The sequence below is a fragment of the Ursus arctos genome, unplaced genomic scaffold (genome assembly GCF_023065955.2).
Source record: "Ursus arctos isolate Adak ecotype North America unplaced genomic scaffold, UrsArc2.0 scaffold_6, whole genome shotgun sequence".
Lineage (NCBI taxonomy): Eukaryota > Metazoa > Chordata > Mammalia > Carnivora > Ursidae > Ursus > Ursus arctos.
Genome location: NW_026623078.1, coordinates 16836962 through 16860220, shown reverse-complemented (window position 1 = coordinate 16860220; position 23259 = coordinate 16836962). Strand labels below are relative to the sequence as shown.

Below are 23259 nucleotides of genomic sequence, written 5' to 3'. Positions count from 1 at the left end.
TCCCACAGGCTTTGAAGGTTTTATTCAAATCCAAGAATGATGTAGAACTGATTAGATGGGTTCTTCTCATCTGAAAAGAACCAAGGGAGTCAGGAGAGAGATTCAGTTCAATACTCGCTATAAGAAAATAAGCCGGCTGGAGAAGTTCTCAGATTAAATCTAATTCAACATTATTTAGAAAAAAAAAAAAATCCCTTTGGGGACATAATTCATCAGTGAGGCTCAGACTAGAATGCCTTGTTATGCCAAATGAATTCAGGTATACCAGCACTTTGAAGAGAAAGAATTACTGGCAAGGTTCATGCATAATAACACTGAACAGGCCTAGTTTTATACAGATATGAAAAATCTCTTGTCTTCCTCAACACCCTAGGATGAGTCAATCAAGATGGGATTTATGAAAATTTCTTTTGTGAGATGAGAGTTTTATGGGAGGTTTGGGCTCATTCTTTAGTTTTAAAGATAAAGGTTGATCATGGAGAAATAAAGAAAGTGAAGCCAGTTTTGGAGCTAATAAAACAAGTAAAAATCACTTCAGCCACCTGACAGTAAACTTAAATGAAGTATCGTATTAGCTGACACGTGGTTATAGTAGAATTAATAAGGGCTTAAATGTCAGCAAAATCTGGCTTCAAACGCTATGTTTGCCGATTAGTAGCTGTGTGACTGTGAGCAGTTTAGTTAAGCTTGCCCAGTGAAAGTATTCTCTTAAGTAAAAGGAGGCTAAATCTACTTCCTTTTGGGGATCATTGTAAGGAGAACATGAAACAAGTATGGCAAAATGTCTGGACCATGTTAGCTCCATCACCCCAGGATCTAGACTCTGTGCTTTATTTAGCAAAGTCTGATTAAAGTTCAGTCACCTTTTCCCTTTCTGATTTCAGATATTTTCCTAGTACCAACAGAATGTTGCCATCACTGACTTTTGGGCCAGTCTTATGAACTCGGGGATTGGACAAACCTTTTTGGGTCTCCCCAAAAGCCTTGATGGCTTCTTCTCACATTACCCTATACAGTTAAGGGCATTGCTTGGAAAAGAATAACCTAAAAGTCATAGATGGCCTGAGTTCCACCTGGCTGTTCATCTAATTGGAATTGGACGGGAGGGGCCAAAGAGAAGGAAGGAAAGAGTTAATCTAAAACAGTATTTGGAGATACTGAGATGAAGTACAATGGTGGGGCTCAAAATAAGAGTGTTTTAGTGGTTCCTGGAAACACTCATGGATCTTTATAAGTCTACTGGGGTCTGGGTCAGGGGTATAACCCAAACCTACTAAACTGGAATAACTGGAATTGGAATTGGGGGAAGATATGAGGGATAGGTACGTATATTTTTTTAGTGCCTTCTGTCTGTTTGCCTTGAGGGAAGGGAAGTATGTTTGTTTCACTACTGGTTTCTAATGACTGATTTTAGCTTTATTGATTCTAAAGTAGTTGCTCTGAGTTCCAGTTGCTCCACATCGTTGGGAACACTTGGTATTTCTAGTTGTGTTTTGTTTCATTCTCTAAGATCTTCATGGGTGTAGAAGTGCCCTATTTTTGTTTTGATTAGCATTTTCTGAATAATTTGTGATGTTTAGCATCTTTGTCTATGCTTATTTTCTCTATCTACATCTCCTCTGACAAAGTATCTGCTCAGATCTTTCCTCCTCTCCTCTTTTTTGGGTCATTTGTTTTCTTATCATTAGGTTTGGAGAGTTCTTTCCATTATCGTCTGAGAACATATTTTGTGATTTCTATTTTTTAAAATTTGAGTTTGCTTCATGGCCGAGTCAGAGATTGCCTGGGTTGGAGCTTTGTTGTTGCTATGGTAACTGTCAGTATACCACAGGTTTCAAAATGCTCTAAGAGATACTTTTTGTTTAGCATGGGGGGGCTGGTGTTAGCTGAATTTTGGGTTTTAGGTCTTCCCTTTGCAACTGTGCCTCAAAGAAGATCACTTGAATATTCTGCTGTTGGTACTTGATTATCTCAGGCTTGTTAGCTTGGGGCTGGGCGTGTTGGTCTCTGTTGTTTTGATTACTCCTCTGATTCAGGCTTGCGATATTTATCTGAGGTTGGGGTATGTGAACTTCTTCCCCTTTGCTGGTTGTGGTTGTGAGGTCGGTGTAATCCTTCTCGTTCTCCAGGTGTAAGGTTTTCCTCTGTTTCCCTCCTCCGCTGCCTGGAGATTTTGAAAGTGCCTTAAGGGCAGCAGTCCTTTCTTACTTCTTCTGGAATTCCTCTCCTCTCCTCCTTCACTCGCTCAGTAGTCGGTGTGCTGCATAGGGCTCTTTCTGGTCTCTTTCTATGAGCAGCCAATGGCGTTTGTACAGAAAGAGTCAGTGGCAAACTCGATTTCTGCAACCCCCAGGGGGTTCACACTGTCTGGCTAGTCAATCCTCACCAGCTGTCTGGCTAGTCAATCCTCACCAGCTTTTCACCTCTTCTAGTCTAATGGTTTAACTGGGGTCCGGTTATGTCTGCCACACCAAGCTGGCTGTCCTGTCTCCCCTCTACCTGCATGTGCCATGTCCCCTTTGATTTTAGACCAGCTGTTGCTTTGCCACCTCAGTTCCCCAATGGGCTCAAACACTGTCATGAATTTGGAATGAGTATGGCTGATTTGTACAAGGCTATTCCCGCTCTCTGCATCCTGGAGCAGGGGCAGGAACTCTGCTTTTTTCATGATTTTCCCACTTATCTTTATGCACCGTATCTTTTATTCTTTGAGTTTATTTTGCTGTTTTTTTTTTTTTTTCCCTCTCTCTTCCTCCCATATTTCAAAAGCTATCTGTTTGGTTCCCTGCAAAAAACAATCTCAAAGTGGTCTATATGATAAAATTCCCACTCTTGCTGGGCCTCCAACGCTAATGAGATCAACCTTACTTGGTGATTATGAATAATCTTTCTGTGATAATATTTTTGATCATAAGGAGGGTGACTGTAAGGAAAAACCTGTGTTTCCTTGAAAATTATGCATGGTCTACCTTCTGGGCTCCTTGATTCTGCTGTTGTCAGTGTCTTTGAGCTATTTTATTTCACTTCAAGTAACTGATAGCAACACAGACTAATTCTTGTCTACAGACATGCAGTTTTACTCCCATTTGCATATTCTTTTCAATATTCCTGATCTATAATGTGTCTATTCTTTGGATTCTCTTTTGAACAGTTGTAACATAGGGTTGATTCCCTTGTCGATTAATAAATAGGATAAAATTTTTAACATGTGTTCACTTTTGTATCTGTATGCGAGTCATGATTTTACCTTTCAATGAAACTTAACACAGTTCTGCATTTGTCACTAAGCAATGCTTTTGCTCCGTGCCACGAGTTTTGTTGCATAGTATTTTAGTTAGTGGTCATTTATGATCTTTTATAATTTGCATTATTATCTCTTCTTTGATCTCTGAGTCATTTAGAGTTTTATAAAATTTGTAAATACGTTTTTTTCTTTTGCTTGATTTCGTTACTGAATTCTCACTTATTTACCTTGTGGTCAGAGACTACATTCTGTACCTTACCATCCTTTGAAATTTGTTAAAACCAGCTTTGTGACTTAGAATGTGGTCAGTTTTCAGAATCGTTCTATTTGTGCTTTAAAAGAATATAACTTACTCGATTGTTGGATATAACAGTCTCTATATACCCTAGATAAAGCATATTAACTTTTCTTATTGCTAATTTCCTGCTTGATCCATTGATTTCTGAGAGGTGTTAAATATTTCACTAGAATGGTAGATTTGTTAATTTCTTATAGGTCTGTGAAGATACAGAAAATTATAGAATTAAACTCAAGTTTAGAATGATTGAATCTTCCTGTGAAATGAGCCTTTCCATTATGACACCTTTTTTTTTAAAGATTTTATTTATTTATTTGAGAGAGAGACAGCAGGAGCAGGAGTGTGGGAGGGACAGAGGGAGAAGGAGAAGCAGACTCCCCACTGAGCAGCGAGCCCCATGCAGGACTCAATCCCAGGACCCTGAGATCATGATTTGAGTGCAAGCCAGACGCTTAACTGACTAAGCCACGCAGTCGCCCCATTCGTTATGACACTTTTGTTCTCTTTTGCTCTAAGGTCTATTTTGTCTGATATTATAGCAACATAGATTTCTTTTAGGTGACATTTACTTGATGTATTAGTTGGGATACAGGCTAAGTATAAAGTAACAAACGTCTCTACCTAACAATGGTTTAAGTAAAAGAGAAGTCCATTTTTTTTTTTTCTAATCTGTAATGATTTGGGGGTGAACAGAACAGGGATTACTGGATACTTCTGATTTCATAAATTGTCTAGGGACTCAGGCTCCTATCTCATCACTTTGCTGGGCTCCAAGTGATGGCTTTATCCACATAGTCAAAGATGACTTATACCATTCCTGGCTCCTTTTTCTCTCTTCTATAGGAAGGAAGGAAAGTAGAGTGGGAGACAGATGTATTCTTTATGAAGACTTGACCTGGAAGCTGTATAAGTCGCTGTAGTTCATTTCCTGTCGGCCATAGCTAACTACAAGGGAGGCTAATAAATGTGCCAACGTATTCCTATACCCAGCTAATATCTGAATAGTGGAGGGAAACCAGACTCTGTTCTAAATCTGTCTCCATTCTGTGTCCCCTCCCGATCTTATAATTTTATATTTTAAAGGAGGGGTTCATAAAGTTTTTCTGTAAAGATCCAGATATTAAATATCTTAGCCTTTGTAGGTCACATGAAGTCTCTGTCACATATTCTTTTTTTTTCCTAATTCACTTCAAATTGTAAAAACCATTCTTCGTCTAAGACCATATGTAAATAGGAGGGGGACTAGGCAGGGCCTATAGGCTATAGTTTGCCAACTCTGTTTCAGTGTTACTTATAAATAACATGTAGTTATTTTAAAAATATTTGTTAGATTAATTTTTGTCCTTTACCTCAATGGTTTAATCCATGTACCTTTATTGTGATTTTTCAAGTTTATTTTCTAGTATTCCATAATTTTTTGTTTCTTCTCTTCCCTGGTGCCCCTCCTACTACTACCTCTTTATTTGCCTTTTTTGGGAGGGGAAGGGGATTGAGCCATTTTTTAACTGTTTTTTAAAAAGATTTATTTATTTATTTATTTTAGGGGGGAAGGGCAAAGGGAGAGGGAGAGAGTCCCGTGCAGACTGTGCGCTGAGCATGGAGCCCAATGTGGGGCTCGACCTCACAACCCTGAGATCAGGACCTGAGCCAAAACCAAGTTAACTGTTTTTTTTTTTCATCAATACCTATTGGGAAAGTATATGCTTTATGTCTATTTAGTTGTTATTCTAGCTATTTTTAACATGCATTCAATCTGTTATGATATCACACATTACGTAGTCTCTGGAAAAACTCCGCTGCTTACTAAAAGGAAAATAAAAGTGAAAAGGTGAATAACATCTTTGCATTATTATGAAAATGGTTTTGACCTGGTTGCCATCTGATCCTGTCACAGGGATCCCCAGGGGTAACTAGAACACATCTTGGGAGCTTGCAGTTTCAGAAACTTATACCTTTTTTTAAAAAAACGCTCTCTAGTTTCTGCTACTGGACATATCTGGCTGAGATCCACTGTGGAATCCTGAGCAGCATCAAAGCACTTTCAAAAGGGAAGGGGCCTACAGTGGGAGAGAGAAAGCTCAATTTGCTTTCTTCACTCTCTCTCTCGGGATTGACATTTCTGATCTGCTTCTCTGTTCAATTCCACTCTCTTCCTGCCAGACTCTCAAAACTGCTTTCCTAGGCTCTCTATAAAATTTCAACCTACAATCTCGGGTAATCTATATGCTTAAAAAAAGAAACAGGTATAAATTCAATTATTTAAAAGAAATAACAATCTCAGATAGAGTCATGCGGGTCAAAATGAGTCTGCCTATGTCTTGGTTTCAAAATTCTGATTTGTTTACATAAAAATTCAGCTTCACACTACTCGTGAGTGATGAATGAATTTCTGACTTTTGTCAGTGAAAGCCAATTTCTTTTACTTAAAAAATGATTCTATAATTACTATAGCCAAGTTGAAGTCATGGAAAGCCTCTGAAGTCACTTTATCTTTTAAAAATATGGGCAAATGGTATCTGAAAACTATCAGTATATTGGATATTTATGTACAAGGCAAGCTCTTGGCTGAGATTTTTACGTTCAGTCGTCTTTTAAACAAACATATACCCTAGCTAAAGCACATGGTTTTCTCACAATAAGTCTTACTATTTGAAATTACTGTGTGTGATTATCTCTAAAAAATGATAAAGCCGTGATTTTTATGGTTGATTAACAAGGTTATTGCAAATCACGTCAGCTTTGAGTTTGGCACATCTCCCAGAAAGCAAACTTCCCAAGCTAAACTCAAAGTTCCTTTTTCCATAACAAAGATCTGAATCCATAAAATCTCTTGAGATTTCTTGCATCCAAAACAGACATTTCCCAGGGTTTCATATGGTTTTCTGGAAAGCTCTTGACCCAACAAGTAGTTCCATATGGAGGCATCCGAGCTAATGAAGTTTCATTTCCTGTGCGTTCATCTTACTTGAGATATTCAATTCAGGCCCTTCTTTCAGCAGCCATTGGTCTCTCTGCTTCTGTCCCAGCCTGCGTTTTGTTGAGGGAAGCCACAGTCATCACCAGTGACCTGACAAAGTATGTTACCGATTTTTTTAGAAATCAGTTAGCAGGACATGTTATTTTATCATTTGGGATTTATTAAGCGACTTTGGTAGCGCTGTAATAGAGTCCGCACGGATCGAGTGGCAATTAGTCTTAGCTATATCCCATAGTAGGAAGATCAAAAATGTTCTGAAAAAGCATGGTTTCTAGACAATGGGAGACTCCATGTAATAGTGATATTTTAGAGGTTGAAGGCCTATCTTTCATTTTAGATTTGCCTGGAAAAATCCCTCAGCTTCTTTGTAGCAGATCCCATCAATGTGCCACCCAAAACCCCGGAATCCCTTTGACTTTATCTTTACACCCATCTCTGGTTTCAGTGTGATTCTGCCTCTAATGGTTGGCCCCTGTGGCTCTCTTTATGGAACTGTTCTCAGGCTCCTGGACCCAGTTCACCCCATGCCAGAGAGTTGAAAGAGCCTGGGAGTCTGCATTCCCCATCCCCCCATTGCCTAGGGGCAGCTCACCGCCAATGACGAAGACAGAGGATACAGGTGGGGGAGGGATATAAAAGCCTGCTCCCTTGCAGAGCTCTCCTGCTGAATCAGGCTAAGGCCGAGACTCTGCCCCAAAACACACTGGTCCTGGATTCTACCCCTTCTAAACTGGGGTACTAATTCTTAATGGACTGAGCCACCCAGGCACCCCTAGGGTACTAATTCTTACACTACAGGCTGACTCTACTTACTTATACTTACTTATGCTTACTCTACTGCACTGTAATAAACTACACTCTACTATACTATACAGGTTTACTTACTAAAAATAAAATGATCTAGTATTTGTAGAAAGATTGGGGAAGAGTAAAATGCCCGGATCAAGATGACTCAACCTGACCCCAAGGATGTCACGTAGGTAGGGCTTCCTGAAGCACTGAGCTCGTAAGGCCTAGTCTGGATGAATGGATTTAAGCAAAAGGCAAGATCAGTTAGCACGCCCATCATTCATTTGTCCCTCTTTCACTAAACCTAGAAGCAATTAAAAGAAATAGTGTTTGTTTTTAGAAATACGGTGGAGCAAGATTTCGGGGTGCCGATAAAAGCCACCCCAAAACCTGCTGAAATAAAGAAATCTCACCTCGGACCTCTTTGGCTCTCTAGATCCTGTTTTGTTCCTAGTGAAAGCACTGGGCTTTCTCAGAAACAAGGCGTATATCATTAAAGTTGCCTTTCTATTTCAGGGGATTCATATTTCCCTGAAATATGATCCCTTGGTAAGAACACCTTACAGGCATTTGTAGGCTTTTCATGCCATGGAACACTTTCCAAGAGGATGTTTTTTAAGCCATAAAATAAAATTCATAGAATTTCAAAGAAAATCAATGATATTAAGTCTAGTTCTATCCACAGAGCACACGAGCGTCTACAACACCAAGTCCAGGACCCTGCGGTGAGGAAAGGGAGTGGTTGAGAGCTTGGTCTTCCTTTGACTAAGCCCTGAGCCCAGCTGGTGAGGCCGGTCCCTGCTGCTTACCATGCTGACCCACAGCCTCTGCTCTGGGCTGCCACACTGGTAGAGGCCTCACTGTGGTCAAGGTTTAGGGAAGTCTAGAAAGGTCCAAGCTAGAAGCATTCAGATCTTCTTGGAACCTGTCCAGAAAATACTATATGACTATAATGATACTTAATACTACACGCTGAATGACTATAATTGAGCTTATATCCTGAATTTGGGCCCCAACAAAATGAAATAGATAATAATATTAGAAAATGGAATAACCTCAGTTGCTAACATTTCAAAAAAAAATTTCAAGTTTTTGATGGAAATGCTCCTAAAGCATGTATTATTTTAATATTTATTAACAGAGTTTTCTGATAATTCATGGTTATCAGAAGTTTGATTATGCGGCATGGTGCATGAAGCTTTTCTAGTAATGACAAGGCTGGGCAGTGAGGACAAGCCATGGAGGCCATGGTTTGAATGTTCGTATCCTCCCCAAATTCACGTATTAAAATCCTAACCCATGAAGGTGATGGTATGAGGAGCTGGGGCCTTTGGAAGGTGATGAGGTCATGAGGGTGGTGCCTCTTATAAAATAGGCTCCACAGAGATACCTTTCCCCTTTTGCCAGGTGTGGTCAGAGCTATGAACCAGGAAGAGGACCCTCACCAGTGTGCTGATGCCTTGATCTTGGACTTCCCAGCCTCCAGAACTGTGAGAAAGAAATTTCTCTTGTTTATAAGCCACCCTGTCTGTGATGTTTTCTTACAGCTGCCCAGACAAAGATAATGGGGAAGAAGGACCATCACCATCAAGAGAGTGCCTAGACTTCGCTTTAGTGAAGAAATCCCTGATAGGAGATTGTGTATTAGGGACCTGCTTTTTGTGAAGTGTAGAAGGTCACAGCCACCTCACTTTGTGGACAAGTGCAAAAACAGCTTCTTGTTTCCAAATTGTTAAATCAAATGCCAAGCCAAGCTTCAAATGCCAAGATACGGCTTCCTTTTCATCCAGAAAATTTCCCTTTGTCTTTATCATGAATACCCTTTATTGACAACACCTTTCCAAAAATTATCTGATCATTTTATTTCATTCTATTCCAACACATGTATTAAGTGACTACTATGTGGGAATGCCTCTGGGCTTGGCGAGCCCTCATTCTAGGATTATAGATGAGCATGTCAACAAATACATTGTAATATAACTGCTTCAGCAAGTTTAATAAAATTTCCACTAAGGCGGGGCACCTGGATGGTTCAGGCAGTTAAGCATCCAACTCTTGATTTCGGCTCAGGTCTTGATTTCAGGGTTGTGAGATTGAGCCCCGTGTTGGGCTCCATGTTCAGTGTGGAGCCTGTTTAAGATTCTCTCTCTCTCCCTCTCTCTGCCCACACTCTTTTAATTAAAAAAAAAAAATCACTAAGGCTCAATATTATAGAGCAACTAATTTAACAATGGGGATAAGGGAAAGCTTCATCGAGATGGTAGTATTTGAGCGAGATATGAAAGGATGAGTGAGTTGGCAGATGAAGAGTGATGTGAATGTGATCCTGGAATAGAGAATAGCGTGTGTCAAGGCCCGGAAGGCAAGGGACTGAACTCAGTTTGGGTACATGCAGGTGGGGAGTGGAAATGGATCTGTAGCCAGGTTTTCAGCAGAATTTTGGATTTCAGTTTGCAGGTACCAAAGAACCAGCTGATTTTTTTTTTTTTTTTAATAATAACGCTGGCTTCTGTGTGTAGGGAAGAAACTGATGACAGATTAAAAAAAAATTGTGATAATTCCAAGCAACAGATGATGAAGCCCTGGGCTCAGGCACTGGCAATAGGAAGATAAAGGAGATGCTGGATCTGAGAGACATTTCTTGGAGAATTGGCAGCATTTTGTGAGCAATTTGATGTAAGAGGTGGAAAAGAGGGAGGCCTCTTTCAAACTCAAAAAGTTTGAAATGCCTAGAAGAAATGCTTCCAGACTGTTTGATTCCTACCACCTACCCACTTAACAGGTGGGTGTTGGGGTAGATTCTTTTGACCCTGACATGGCTAGGAGTTTCATGGTACTCTCCTGCCTTGTTCTCTGAGCTTCTTGGATCTGTACCTTGGTTTGTTGTCTGTCATTAATTTTGAGATATTCTCAACCATTATGACTTCAAATATTTCTTCCATTCCATTCTCCCTGTCTTCTCTGTCAGGTATTCCAATTATGTGTATCTTATCCTTACTGATATCCATCAATTCTTGGATGTTCTGTTCTGGTTTTTCTTCTTCATTCTTTATTTTTTCTCTTTGCATGTCGGTTCGAGAAATTTCTAATGGATTTCTCTGAATGTTCACGGATTCTTTCCTCAGCCATGTCCAGTCTACTGATGAGCTCATCTAAGTCATTCTTCATTTCTACGATGGTGTTTTTGAGACTTTCTTAGTGTTTTTATCTCTCTGCGTACATTATGTTAACCACTTGTTTGCATGTTATCTACTTTTTCCATTAATGCCTTTAGCATATTAGTCATTGTTATTTTAAATTCCTGGCCTGAGAATTCCAACAGCTGTGTCATATCTGCGGTGTGTTCTGATGTTTGCTGTCTCTTCAGACTATGTGTGTGTGTTTCTCCTTGTTCTGCCTTTTAGCATGTCTTGTAAATTTTTGCTGAAATTCAAGTATATTTTATTGGGTAAGAAGAACTGAAATAAATAGAGATTTAGTGTGAGGATTTATATTAACCTGATTAGATGTTATGTTGTTTTAATATTTACTGTAGCGATAGGTACCAGAGGCATCAAATTCCTTTAGGATCCTTGTTTTTGTCTCCTCTCCTCATGTTCGGCTTACCTAAGTACTTGTCCTTGGAAAATCTGTGTCTGGAAGCTTTTCCAGGTAGATGCTCTGTTATTATACTGGGCCCTGTTGGTGTGGTTGTCAAGTGTGGGGGGAAGAGAGCATCTTATAATCTCTTAATAAAACTTCAGTCTTTTTGAGGGCCTATGTCTCTGGCCTATGAGCTTCATAAGTGGTTCTTTATTTACCTCTTGCCCCCTACTCCCTTCCCTGACTGCAGGATTTCAAATCTATTTTCTTGAAGTCCTGACTCTTGCTGAGTGTGTGTGTGTGTGTGTGTGTGTGTGTGTGTGTGTGTGTGTGTGTTCACCTTAAGTGACACAGGCAGGTTGGAGGGAACTGGAGTTGGAAGGAATTCTCTTCCTCCAGCTGAGATGGGGTTTTAGAATTGAGATCTTGCAAATTCCTTTTATCTGGAGAGTAGCCATGTGTTATGGAGAAGGCTCTTCCCGTCTGCCTGCCAGAGTCATAGGGGATCCTTTTTGGATTCTCCCTGGGAGCACCTAGTGGGGTTTCTGGAGAGAAAAAAACCATGAAAGTGAGGGAGTGTCTCTAAGTCTGTGACCTTTAGGAGTTTCTCACCTTCATGATTGTCCACATTTGGGCCCCAGCAATTTGTCAGCATTATCATTTCACTGTTCCTACGAGTTGATGGCTCTTGTGGCTTTTGCTCTGTGGAAGTGGATCTTGGTTTCTGTATCTTCCTGGAGGTACCTTACTCAGGATTCCGAGGTGACCATTTGCCTAATGACTTCAGTTCCCTGATAGGTCTAAGAAAAGTCACTGATTTTTAGTTTTTCCAGCTTTTTCTTGCTGTGAGAAGTTGTGGGACAGTTGTTGACAATGTCCAGGCTCTTTATATTTTGAAGCTGAAATTGAACTTTGATGAACTCTTATGAGAAATGGAGTCCGATCACCTCATCTTGCCCCATTATCCTTGGTCACTCCCACCAGTGTTAAGCCTGGGTGGCCCCAGTAGGCTATCCCTTCCTCTTAATTTCCACATGCTCTATGCTTTTTGCTCTGAGACTCACACTCTTATTTCTCCCTTTTCCCTTCCCCTTCCTTCCAAGTGTTTTCAGTGTGCTCTTTCAAATTTCTGTTTCCAGCTAGATGGACTTTGTTTCATCCTAACTATCAATTCAGCTTTCCTGGCGACTCTTATAAGGGATTGTTCCTCCACTGCCCTCTCCCCTCCTCCTGACGTTCTACTTTCCTTGGGATGAAATGAAGCCCTAGTGCTTCTCAATTCTGAGCGCTCCTTCTAGCCCAATATGCAAAGTCATTCATTCTAATGGAAATGAGCACACACCTTTCCTCTGGCCTCTGGCTAACAGCAGTTACAAATCAACTTTAGTCTTTTTAGAGTCAACATAGAATTATTCCTCATATCCTACATACTGTATCATACATAACCACCCCCACATTGGGATGTTCCCTCCAGGAAGGCAGGGAACTTGTTTGCCTTGTTCATTGTTGTACCCCTAGCACAAGGTCATGCTAAGAAAAATTATCTGCATTTGGAAATACGTGCAAGAGAGTGCAGCACGTTCTTTCAATGTCAAACTAGGGCATCATCCCACAAGCCCACCCCCAAATTATTTATTTTTCCAAGAGAATATATTGTTTGACTCCATAAGGACACACCCTAACTTGTTGATTTGTGTCTTACCAAGAAGCAAATAATTTTTGTCCGGTAGAAAAGATAACTTCCAAGGTGGCAGTTTACTTCCTGTAGGACTTAACCCATTTGTACACACCCCAACCATCTTACGCTAATGTTCTCTTTTTAAAGGACCATATAATTCACCTTTCCTCAAAGTTTCCTTTGAACCAGCTTTACTGCATTACTGTTTGCCTCAATAATTAATGAGTTGAATAAAGTTAGTGACATGTGTTGACTTGGTATTTGTCTGAGTGTTATGTTTTTCACTTTCGAAAATCACATTTTGACAATCATTCCCCTGAACGTTGTAGGTGCCCCGTAAATAATCGCTGAATGAGTAAGTACATGACACAGAGAATGTCCCTTACAGGCGTTTTTGGAACGCTTGTCTGAGTATGTCCTTAACCTCACTTCCTAGCCACGGAACTGCCTGCTCAAGCAGTGTGGCCACTTGTAATTTTCACAGATATTGCCAAATTATAGTCTTACTGACAGTGTGGGAGGGTATTCATTTCCTCATATCTTCACCACATTTGGTACTTCAATATCAAACTTACTATTATTTTTTTTTGCCAATCTGACTGGTAAAAATTTTTGATTTGCATTTAAAATTATGCAGAAGCATCTTCTAGAGTTTTGTTAGCTATGTATTGAAAACTTACATTTATAGATGTAGACATAATGTATACATTGTATCCATGTGTTTGTCTACCTGAGACTTCCAGACCTTCAGCCCTCTGTGTGTCTCTTTTGTCTGGTCTCTCTCATGGTCTGTTAGTTCAACCACCTCCTCATATCGTCCAACTCCTTTCCCTGTGTCTCTCTCCCTGAACTCACTCGGGATCAATACAGCTGGTTTCCCTTTGCTTGTATCCACATCCCATCGCTGAGTGATGCTGAAAACCAACCAACCAACCAACCAACCAACCAAAACAAAGCCCACTCTGACCCTGCCAATTCTGGCCTCAACAAATTGATGGATTCCTACATCTTCCACCCATCTTTTCTAGGTGGCAGTTTCTCTTTTTCTGCCAAGAAGCTGTAATAATAACATGTCTACGCCTTCTTAAAATATCTGCTAGCCTCACCACTTCACCCCTCAATTTAAGGAGATGACTCACCTTCTACTTCAATGAGAAAAGAACTGTCATCAGATTCTTGGTCAGAACTTCCCCCTCCTACCTGATGATGTGCAGTGTATTTGCACCTGTGCCTTTCCTTTTCTTCCTCCTCTTGTTTACGACAGAAGAGGTGGTCCTCATCTTGTCCAAGGCTTCACCCTCCTCATAGGCTCTGAATCCCTGGTCTCCCCTTCATCAGGAACATTACCAATCTTCTCACTTCCTCATCTTAAGCCTCTCCCTGTCCACTGGACCTCCCATTAGCGTTTGAATATACAAAGACTCTTGTCTTGAGAAAGTTCTCTTTGGACTCTGCTGCACCCTCCAGCTTCTGCCCTGCATGTCTCTTGAACACAGCTCTCCGTTTGAAAGAGTTGAAATGTTCTTTTTCCTTGGATGCTGGGAAATCTGTGAGTTCTCTGGCTTCTTCTTCTTGGTTTCCTTCATAGCTCTTCCTCCTCTGCCCATTTTTACATTTGGGGTTTGCTTTGATTTTTTTTTCCTTTTCCATCTATTCTTTCCTGCTCAGTCTGCCTATCTTGCTATCAATTTTGTCCTTTCCCAAGGCTGAAATTAAAGCCACACATTGATGTCTACATCATTATCTCCCAGGCAGATCTCTGTTCCGAGATAGAGATTAAGTCCAACTAGTCAATGTGCATCTATGTGTGGATGTCTGTGCTCTAGGCACAAACCGAACTTAACCCACGTGCACTTGACTTACTACTGCAAAGAGTAATAACCCCTCCTCCACTTCCATCCCCCCGTCTCCAAAGCCACTAGGAAAAACCACCACTTCTCCTGTCTTTTATCTTGGAAATGGAACCACGTTCAAACTTCTTTTTTAAGCTGGAACTCTGCATGGCATCTTTGATTTCCTTGTTATTCCTTACACCCATTCTTGGTCATGAAATCATCAGCCCTAGGAATGGTTATAAGAAGACCAAGTCACCTCCTCTGTCTTCCAGGACAGTTTCCTAGTTACTTAATAAGAGCATGGACATGATCAAAAGCCCTTCTGTGGTCACTCTCACCCACCATGTGAACCATGCCTCTCTCTCTAAGAGCCAGAGTTTTCCAACTATGGAAGCCTCCACTGCTGGCACAATTTTGTAGGTAATGTGGAGACACTGGGAATCAGCATTTCCTTGTGCTTTATTCTAAACACTGTTTCAGGTGAATAGTTCTATCTATCTATCTATCTATCTATCTATCTATCTATCTATCTATCAACTATCTATCTATCAATCATCTACCTATCTTTTCAATAGATAATAGATTTATAGAATGCAAAATGTATATAAGGCACAGAAAGTTATCTAGAGTGAATGAGAGTTCTTTCATCCAAGTCCTACAATTCACTCCTTCCCCTAGAGGTCAACCACCAATATTAGCTTCTTGTGTATCCTTCTAAGATATAAGCACACAAACACTGATGTAGGGATTTTTTTTCTTCATTTTCTTCTTTGCTGCACAAACTGTACTGAACTTTCTTTTTCTTCTTAATATATCTTAGAGATCTTTCCATATCAAAATACAGAGATACTGTCTTTTTCCTGTTAATAAATATATTGTATTCTTATTTCTCGTAATTGATTTAACTAGCCCCCTACTGAGAGACATTGAGATTGTTACCGGTCTTTTACTATTTATTATAAAACAATGCTGCTGTTATAACTACATAATTATAATTTTATGATTCCTCCTTAAGTTTAAAAATTATCCTTATTTTAGTTGTGCTCATTATTATAATTCAGAAAGTCTGATTTCAAATCTTTTAGTGGTACCATTATAAATGGCTTTTATAAGATACTTGGTTCTCCATGGGACTGCATCTATTCATGACCCATTGTAAACAACGATGAAATTAATGTCTTTTCACTTCTTACCACTTTGCCTCTTCTGCTCCCCAATTTTGACTGATCGAGTCTTTATCATTGTTTTTTCAAGCATTTACTTCTGTATTTTTAGGTACTTATACTTCTAATTAATTGATCAGTTTTATATATCTTTTGAAACCTTACTTTAATACATAAATACTTCATTGTATTTCCCCTGCTTCTCATCTCTGACCACTAGTCCCACCTTTTAATAGTATTTATATACATCATTGTAATTTGTAAAATGCTCACACTTTGCTTTATAGCCACAGGTTGGTTTAAATTCAATCCTATATTTAAGGGATCCAGTAACCATTCTTTTGTCATGATTTCCCCTCATTTACTCATTGGCTTAAATCTATCTTCTAACGTTTATTAAGAAGAACTCACGGATACTATCTACTCTTTACATTCTTGCATGTTTAAATATAATTATCTGCTGCCTTACTTTTTAAACTTTTTGTTTTGAACTCATTTTAGACTTATGGGAAAGTCGTAAAAGTCACATTAGATTTCCCTGTGTAAACATTTCGCATGACGAGAGCACAATTACCAAAACCAGAAAATTAGATTTGGTATGATACTGCAAACTCTGTGTGAATTTTATCCGTTTTTAAATGAATAAGTTTCTTGTTTCCTCTTCCAAGATCTTATCCAGGATCTCACATTGCATTTACTTCTCGTCCTTCTGTGGTGTCCTCCAGTCAGTGACAGTTTCTTTTCATCTTCACATTTTGGAAGAGCAGTGATCTATTGTTTCATAAAATTCTGTCCATGTGCATTTGTCTGAGGTGGTCTTCGACTCGGTTTGCACTATCTGGGTCCTGCTTTCTCTCCCTGGTCAAACATGCTGCTATTATCTTCTAGAACTTCTAGCTCCTATGGAGAAGCCTGAGGCCAGCCTTCTGTTTCATTATCATCTCTGAAAGAGATGTGTACTAACTAGACCAATTAGCAAACTCTTCTGATTTTCTGTGAAGCCAAGTGCGATATAGGTCAGGTGTTATGTGCAAGGGACTTCGGCGTTTCCTTCTCCCCATGTGACCCAGAGTGGCAGGTGCAAGGCTGCCACACAGCCTGGGCACTGAGATGGAAGATCAGCTCTGCCTTGTTCAGTCTTGGGTCCTTTGCTGTTCCCGGGGTGTCAAATGAGGCTAAGAGAGATTTCTATAGCAGTTTACTTATTTCATCAGTGGTGATAGTCACTATTTTGTCTCTCCTCATCTTGATTGTTTTCTGGTATTTTCAGAGAGAAGAGGGCAGAAGAGTCTTATCCTTTTATTTTCAATGTGGAAGTTGCCCTTACAGACCTGTTGATGTGTGAGTTGCGAACCCCTGCGTTACGCTAAGGTGGGTGTGTTATGCCAGAGAAGGAAGCAAGTGAATGCGAAAGCCGCTCCGGGAAGCTGGATCCTTCAGGGCCCTTCACGGCACGCTCCTTGGTTGACAAACACCTGCAGAGCCTACTGGCAGGGCCTGCCTCATTAGCAACAGATTTTCATCTGTATACAATGTATAATCACTTGACCTACAAAGAACCCCAAACACAAAAGTCTGGCAGGGGCATCCCAGCATTGATTTGCCTACTTATCAGGAGTAACCACCTTCGTTTTTGAATTAAATCGTTTGGAGTCTGATTGACTCACTGCCTTCATTAATGAAGTGGTAAAGAGATTTGTAAGTTACTGTATTTGTAAGATGTTTGCCTGTACTATTTGCACTGCATTCCATATGGAGTTCCTGTCCCCCAGTGTCACCTGCTCAGAAAACACATATTCCTTTGGGTCCCATTTGGGTTTCAGAGTGCATTTTTCTATAGACATAAAGCTGAAAATGGGCTTCGGCATCCTCCAAACCATGCATTAGTATGCTAATTTTGATTTATTACAGATTAGATAGGCTTTGTGGGCTTGCCTTAAAACCTAACTACCATATGTTCCCCTGTTTCTATGAGGGAATATATTCCAGATCCAAATTACTTCCCTAACACATTAGCTTATTGACTATAGAACCTGTTCCTAAATTGGATTCTGTCCACATGGTGAGAAAGTACTAATACATGTGTAGAAAATGCCAGCGCCACGTCAGCTGGCAAAGTTATAGACACAGGAAACCTCTTGAGTGAGAGCTTCGCACATAACAAAAGAGTAGAGTGAAGATGACAGGATCCGAGGAGCCGGGCCTGTAGTAGATTTTTCAAAGCTCCCTTCTTAAGTAATTGTCCATGTGGAAGATGTTAGCACCCTTAGCAAAGGATAGAGAATAAGCAATATAATTTAAAGATTTGCCTATTTCTATATCATGAGTGGGAGAGGAGAGCTGGGAAGAATTTGAAGGCTTGAGCAATTTGGATCGAGCACTTAACTTCCCTCCCTTCATTATTTCCAACTAAACATTGGAGATTAAAATGAAGTGTTATTTTTAAATTAGCTGGCAGGCCTGGATGAAAGGCATGTGAAGTTACATCAATTAAAAATTTTAAGGTAAGGAAAGATGTTACTTCCTTCTTGGGCTTGCTTACATTCCCTCCATCCTACACACCGCATTTATCTCTCTTACTTACTTAGGTTTTAACTTCTGAAGCCACGGGAATTTTAATCCATTTGAGACCTGTAAGTTTTCTATTACCGGACATTCATCGTCAAAGTCATTTTCTTGAGCTTCCAATTAAACCTACACATTCTGACTTTGCAGACTCCTTGTCTGATGCGTTCTCAAACGTGGAAATGGATTATTAATGGTTTATTTTTAGCTGACAAAGTAGCAGACAGTATGATAATATTTTCATGAATATTTAAATATTGCTGCTATAAGTGCCATCAATTGCATCCTGGAAGCTTATTAAATACAAAGAATTCCTATCTCAAGTACAAATAAATTTAGAACTTATATAATTCTTAGTGAAAAAAATTACATTCTTATTATGAGGCACACACACTCCAGCATGCTGGTTTGAGAAAAGAATGATATTCAACCTTCGGCACCTGAAACGCTTGATTCGGTGAAGCGCTATCTACAATGTCCCTGTAAAAACCAACACTCTGCTTCAGATCGGCTGCTCTGTGATTGAAGGCTCAAGAATAAGAGAGTGTACTGTGAACAGCAGGCTGTGTCCAGACAATGTGCAGACTATGTGCAGACAGACGCCCAGACTCAGCAGGCAGCAGCCCGGCGAAGCCAGCGGAGCCCCTGGTCTTGGAGAAGTGCCTTGACAATGACCTTCTGGGAGGAAGAAGTGTGCTCTAGGTTCTTCCACTCTTGAACAGGCCAACGGGACTTCTTCTTATCCTGTTTTATATATTTAGAATTCCACAGTGTGTGTGTGTGTGTGTGTGTGTGTGTGTGTGTGTGTGTGTGCGTGTGTGTGTATAGAAGGGGGGTTTTGCTGTGCATGAAGTTTAAATGGAAACCACTCAACCCCGGTCCTCAAGGGTGGGGATTTAGCTCTTTCCCTCAATATTAAGGTCTCTGGGGTCTGGGCAGAGATTGTGACTTGGGGTTTGGGCTCTAGAAAAAGCTCTTGCTGACAGTGTTTTATTTATCAATGAATCCATTCATTGAGCATTTACTAGTGTCATCTAGTGTTCAAGGTGTTGGAGGCTCTGGCAGAGAATAAAAAAGATACATTTCCTGCCCTTTGGAGTTTACTTTCCAGTGGCAGAAAGATAAAACGGTGCATAAGTATTCAATATAATACGAGACAGTGATGAGTCCTGGAGGAAAAGAAAGCAGAGGAGACAGAGGCTCTGTTGCAGGATATTCTTCCAAAGCAATGATGTTCGAGCAGAGGAAATAGAGTGAGTGAGAAAGTGGACCACACAGATACCTTGTTGGGGCAGGAGTTGCAGTCAGAAGAATCCAACCCTTGAGCAAGACTGGGTTCAACCTCCGAGGAACCCTGCATGGAGTTAAGAATGGCTGAATTGAAGGGAGCGAGAGCGGGAGTGGGAGGTCAGAGAAGGGGTCCGGAGTCAGGTTGGATAGGGGTGGGAGGTCAAGGTAAGAACTTTGGACTTGCTTATAAGTGGGGTGGGAAGCCAGGTTTACGCAATGGAGTCATGACTTTAAATTCTGAGTTCGGGCATTGCAGGAAGTTGAGAGCCAACAGGCACTATTTCTCCCTTCATAGAAGATAATACGGTAATGTGGATTTAGACAGAATTACTTAAGAAAATGACACCTTTGAGGCTTTATGTAATATATATTTTTTAATGTAATATATTTTATGGTCTTGGTTCTCAGGAGCAGGAAAAATTGATATGGTCAGAACCCCAGAATGGATTCAGTTTAGTGTAAAGCAAAAATATCATAAGTGCTTATCAGATAAAGCAACAGTAACTTTATTAGATTCTAAAGCCAGAGTTCATGTCATCACAAACGGTCAATATTATAAGTGGGAAAAGGTGAATATACCATACTTCTGCCACTCTTCTCGTTTCCTCACTGAGGACAGCCATGACTCGTGTCCCACAGCCTGCTTCTCGGATAATGCTTGCATCCTTTTTAAAGATTTTATTTATTTATTTGAGAGAGAGTGTGTGCAGGGGGAGGGGCAGAGGGAGAAGGTCAAGTAGACTCCCTGCTGAGTGGGGAGCCCAATGCGGGACTCAATCCCAGGACCCTGAGATCATGACCTGAGCCAAAGGCAGAAGGTTAACCGACTGAGCCACCCAGGCGCCCCCATGTTGCATTTTCCAATCCCTTTCAACCCAGGACGTAAGCAGCACCTGACATCAGCTAGAAGTTAGCATATGAGACATTTACGGACTTACTCTCTGACAAAGTCACTATAGGCGAGGACTAAATTGATCACTTTTTAAGCAGTTGTTATGCCTTTGTTCTTTCAACAGAGATCAATTCAGCGAATAAGTTTAGCGCCATTGTTTGGTGTAAAACGTAGAAAAATGGTTAATTATCTTTTTCCCCTTCTGTATATAAAAAGAAAAGTGTATGAAATTTGAAGATGAGAGAGATAAGAAGGCAGACAAAATTTTTTTTCTTAATGTCAATTTTAGCAACCTCAAACTTAATTCCAAATGAAGGAAAGAGCTTTAAAATCTTACTAAGATTCCAAATGAAGTAGTCAAAGATGGTTATAAAATTTTATCTTGATATTATAACCTTCAAGGGGGAAAGCATAGCCTCTTTTAGAAATTAGATTTTATTGTTGCCCTTGGTCAGTATTCTACCTTGAACTAACACAATATATACATTATATAAATTAATATATTTAAAATATTCACTCCTTTATAATCACGATAAATACATTCAGCTCCATAAATGACAATTTATTCATTTTTGTTCAAAATAGGCCATTAGATCATTTGATGTCATACAACCAAGAAGAAAAGAAAATTAATTAGGAGAAAACACTACTTAAAGTAGGTGCTACAGCGCCTGAGGCAGGTGCCCAGTAATTAAAGAGTTGTGAAGAATTAACCCACCATTATCTGTCTTTATTTTTCAGTACTAAGAAACTTCATTTCCAATCAACGTTGTGCTCAAATATTTAGGTCATTTTGAGAGTTGAAAAAGACAATTTTTCCTTAAAGTTTGATTCCTTAAAGTTTGATTCTTAAAACCTCTTTAAACTACTATCTCACAATCCAATTACGAATAACCAAAAGCACATTAAAAAAATAACTTGAATATGAGACTATATTGAATTTAAAAGGTAAATCACGCAGCTGGGCTCTCTATCCTGGGGAGTCTGAGTCTTGCAAAATGCTTCCATCTCAAGGATACTTTCTTATCTCTGTTTCTATGCTTTGCTTTTGTTCATGTAGCTGGCCTATTGATACAAAGTGACAGCCGGGTAGTTAAGCTTAAGCAAAATCAATATTCTGAGCTCTGTGTTCTCAATTTCTCTTTGAAAAATAAACAACAACAACAAAAAGTTTCCTTCCAGAGTCTGCTTGTCTCATTCTTGTTCCAAAGGATTTTTTTTTTTTTTTAACATAAAGTATTAGAACTGTGATCGGCGTGGTGGGTTCTTCATTCCTGCTTCAATATTCTAATTTGTAAGTGGAAACACCAAAGTGTCAAAGTTTACCAGCTGATGATTTCCTGCTTTCCTCCTCTTTCAAACATGAAGCCAGCTGGGGGAGGGGAGGAGGCAGGTACAGGCCTCAGTAACTTCAGAAATGAGTGTAGTCTGTAAGCTCAGGCCAATGAACCTGTACATAAGCACTGTACTCTAGTTGATAAAGGTTTCCCATGAAGATCTGGGTTAGCAATTCTGATACCTCTACACGTGCATTCTTGAATTGAGCAATTGAGTATGTGGATGATGGATGGTACTCTCGCTGTTGGAGTGGGAGGTTCCTGTATGTAAGAAGGGGAGGCTAGAATGATCCATGGTATAATGGATAGAAATTGGAGACATCTGTATGAACTCGTGTTTGGCTTAATAAAGATAGAGATGGTGGCATACATATACATGGCTACACATAAGAAATACTTAGAGACATGTGTATACACAGATTAGTAGACACCCATATATTTCCTTGCTCTGTTAGCTGAGAATGCCTAAAACAAATGATACCCCAGGAGCAACAAGCAGACCTACTACCCAGATCTTGATTTCTAAAACCATTATCTAACGAAAGGAATTGGGGCTCTGTGGAGAAATGGCTGATTCTAGGACTGAGCCAGGAAAGAAACAAGATGATCCTGCAGCATCTTACAGTGTCAGAAAGTGAGACAGTGCCAAAAAGCAAGACAACACAAAAAGACCCCATATACACATAATGATACAGGTATGTCAAAGCCAATGTCAGAGCCAAATGAAAGACTTCTCGTTGGTCAAAGCTGGAATAATTTGAACAACAAAGTAAATGAAATAACTCTGAATTATAACCCAAAGTATAAAATAAATATCCATGAGTCTATATTGAAATAAAGAAAAGAATAAATAAATAGAAGAGGGAGAATAAACAAATCTCGATGCAGAAGAATTCAAAATAATTTATGCAGATGATTTGTCCTCAAGGAAGGAAAACATAACCCCCAACTCCTGAAAGATAGGCTACGCCTGGTGACTTTTTTCTAAAGAGCACAATACAGGGGCACCTGGGTGGCTCAGTCCTTAAGCGTCTGCCTTCGGGTCAGGGCGTGATCCTGGCATTGTGGGATCGAGCCCGGCATCAGGCTCCTCCACTGTGAGCCTGCCTCTTCCTCTCCCACTCCCCCTGCTTGTGTTCCCTCTCTCTCTGGCTGTCTCTCTGTCAAATAAATAAATAAAATCTTAAAAAAAAAAAAAATAAAGAGCACAATACGGAAAAGGGAAAGACTAGGGTATAAACAGTGACAAACTGTTTACAGTGATAAACAGGACAAACATTACCTTAGCCACATGACCAAGTTCAACATCACGTGGTAAATCACGTCAGTGGTTTGTATCATTGATACAATATGATTTTTTTTAAATGGCACTTTATCTGTGTGATCTTCCTCTCGAAAATGTATAACCCCGGTCAAATCATGAGAAAGACATCAGACCAATCCAAACTGAGGGACATTCTACAAAATACCTGACCTGTATATCTCAAAACTGCCAAGGTCATCAAAAACAAGCCAAGTCCGAGAAACTGGCGCAGCCCACAGTATCCTAAAGACACACAACCACTAAATGTAATGGGATGTCCTGGAGTGGGTGCTGTACTAGGAAAAG

General features: G+C 40.0%; 1 long non-coding RNA gene across 1 annotated transcript in view; it reads left to right on the top strand.

Annotated features, from left to right (window-relative positions):
• The window catches only part of LOC130542898 (uncharacterized), a 62063-nt gene extending 40580 nt beyond the window's left edge, over window positions 1-21483 (top strand). Inside the window, exons 2-4 of the long non-coding RNA XR_008957774.1 lie at window positions 8716-8798; window positions 16837-16937; window positions 18155-21483. This is a non-coding gene — a long non-coding RNA (uncharacterized LOC130542898). The remainder of the gene's footprint in view (window positions 1-8715; window positions 8799-16836; window positions 16938-18154) is intronic.
• Window positions 21484-23259: the final 1776 nt, after the last annotated feature.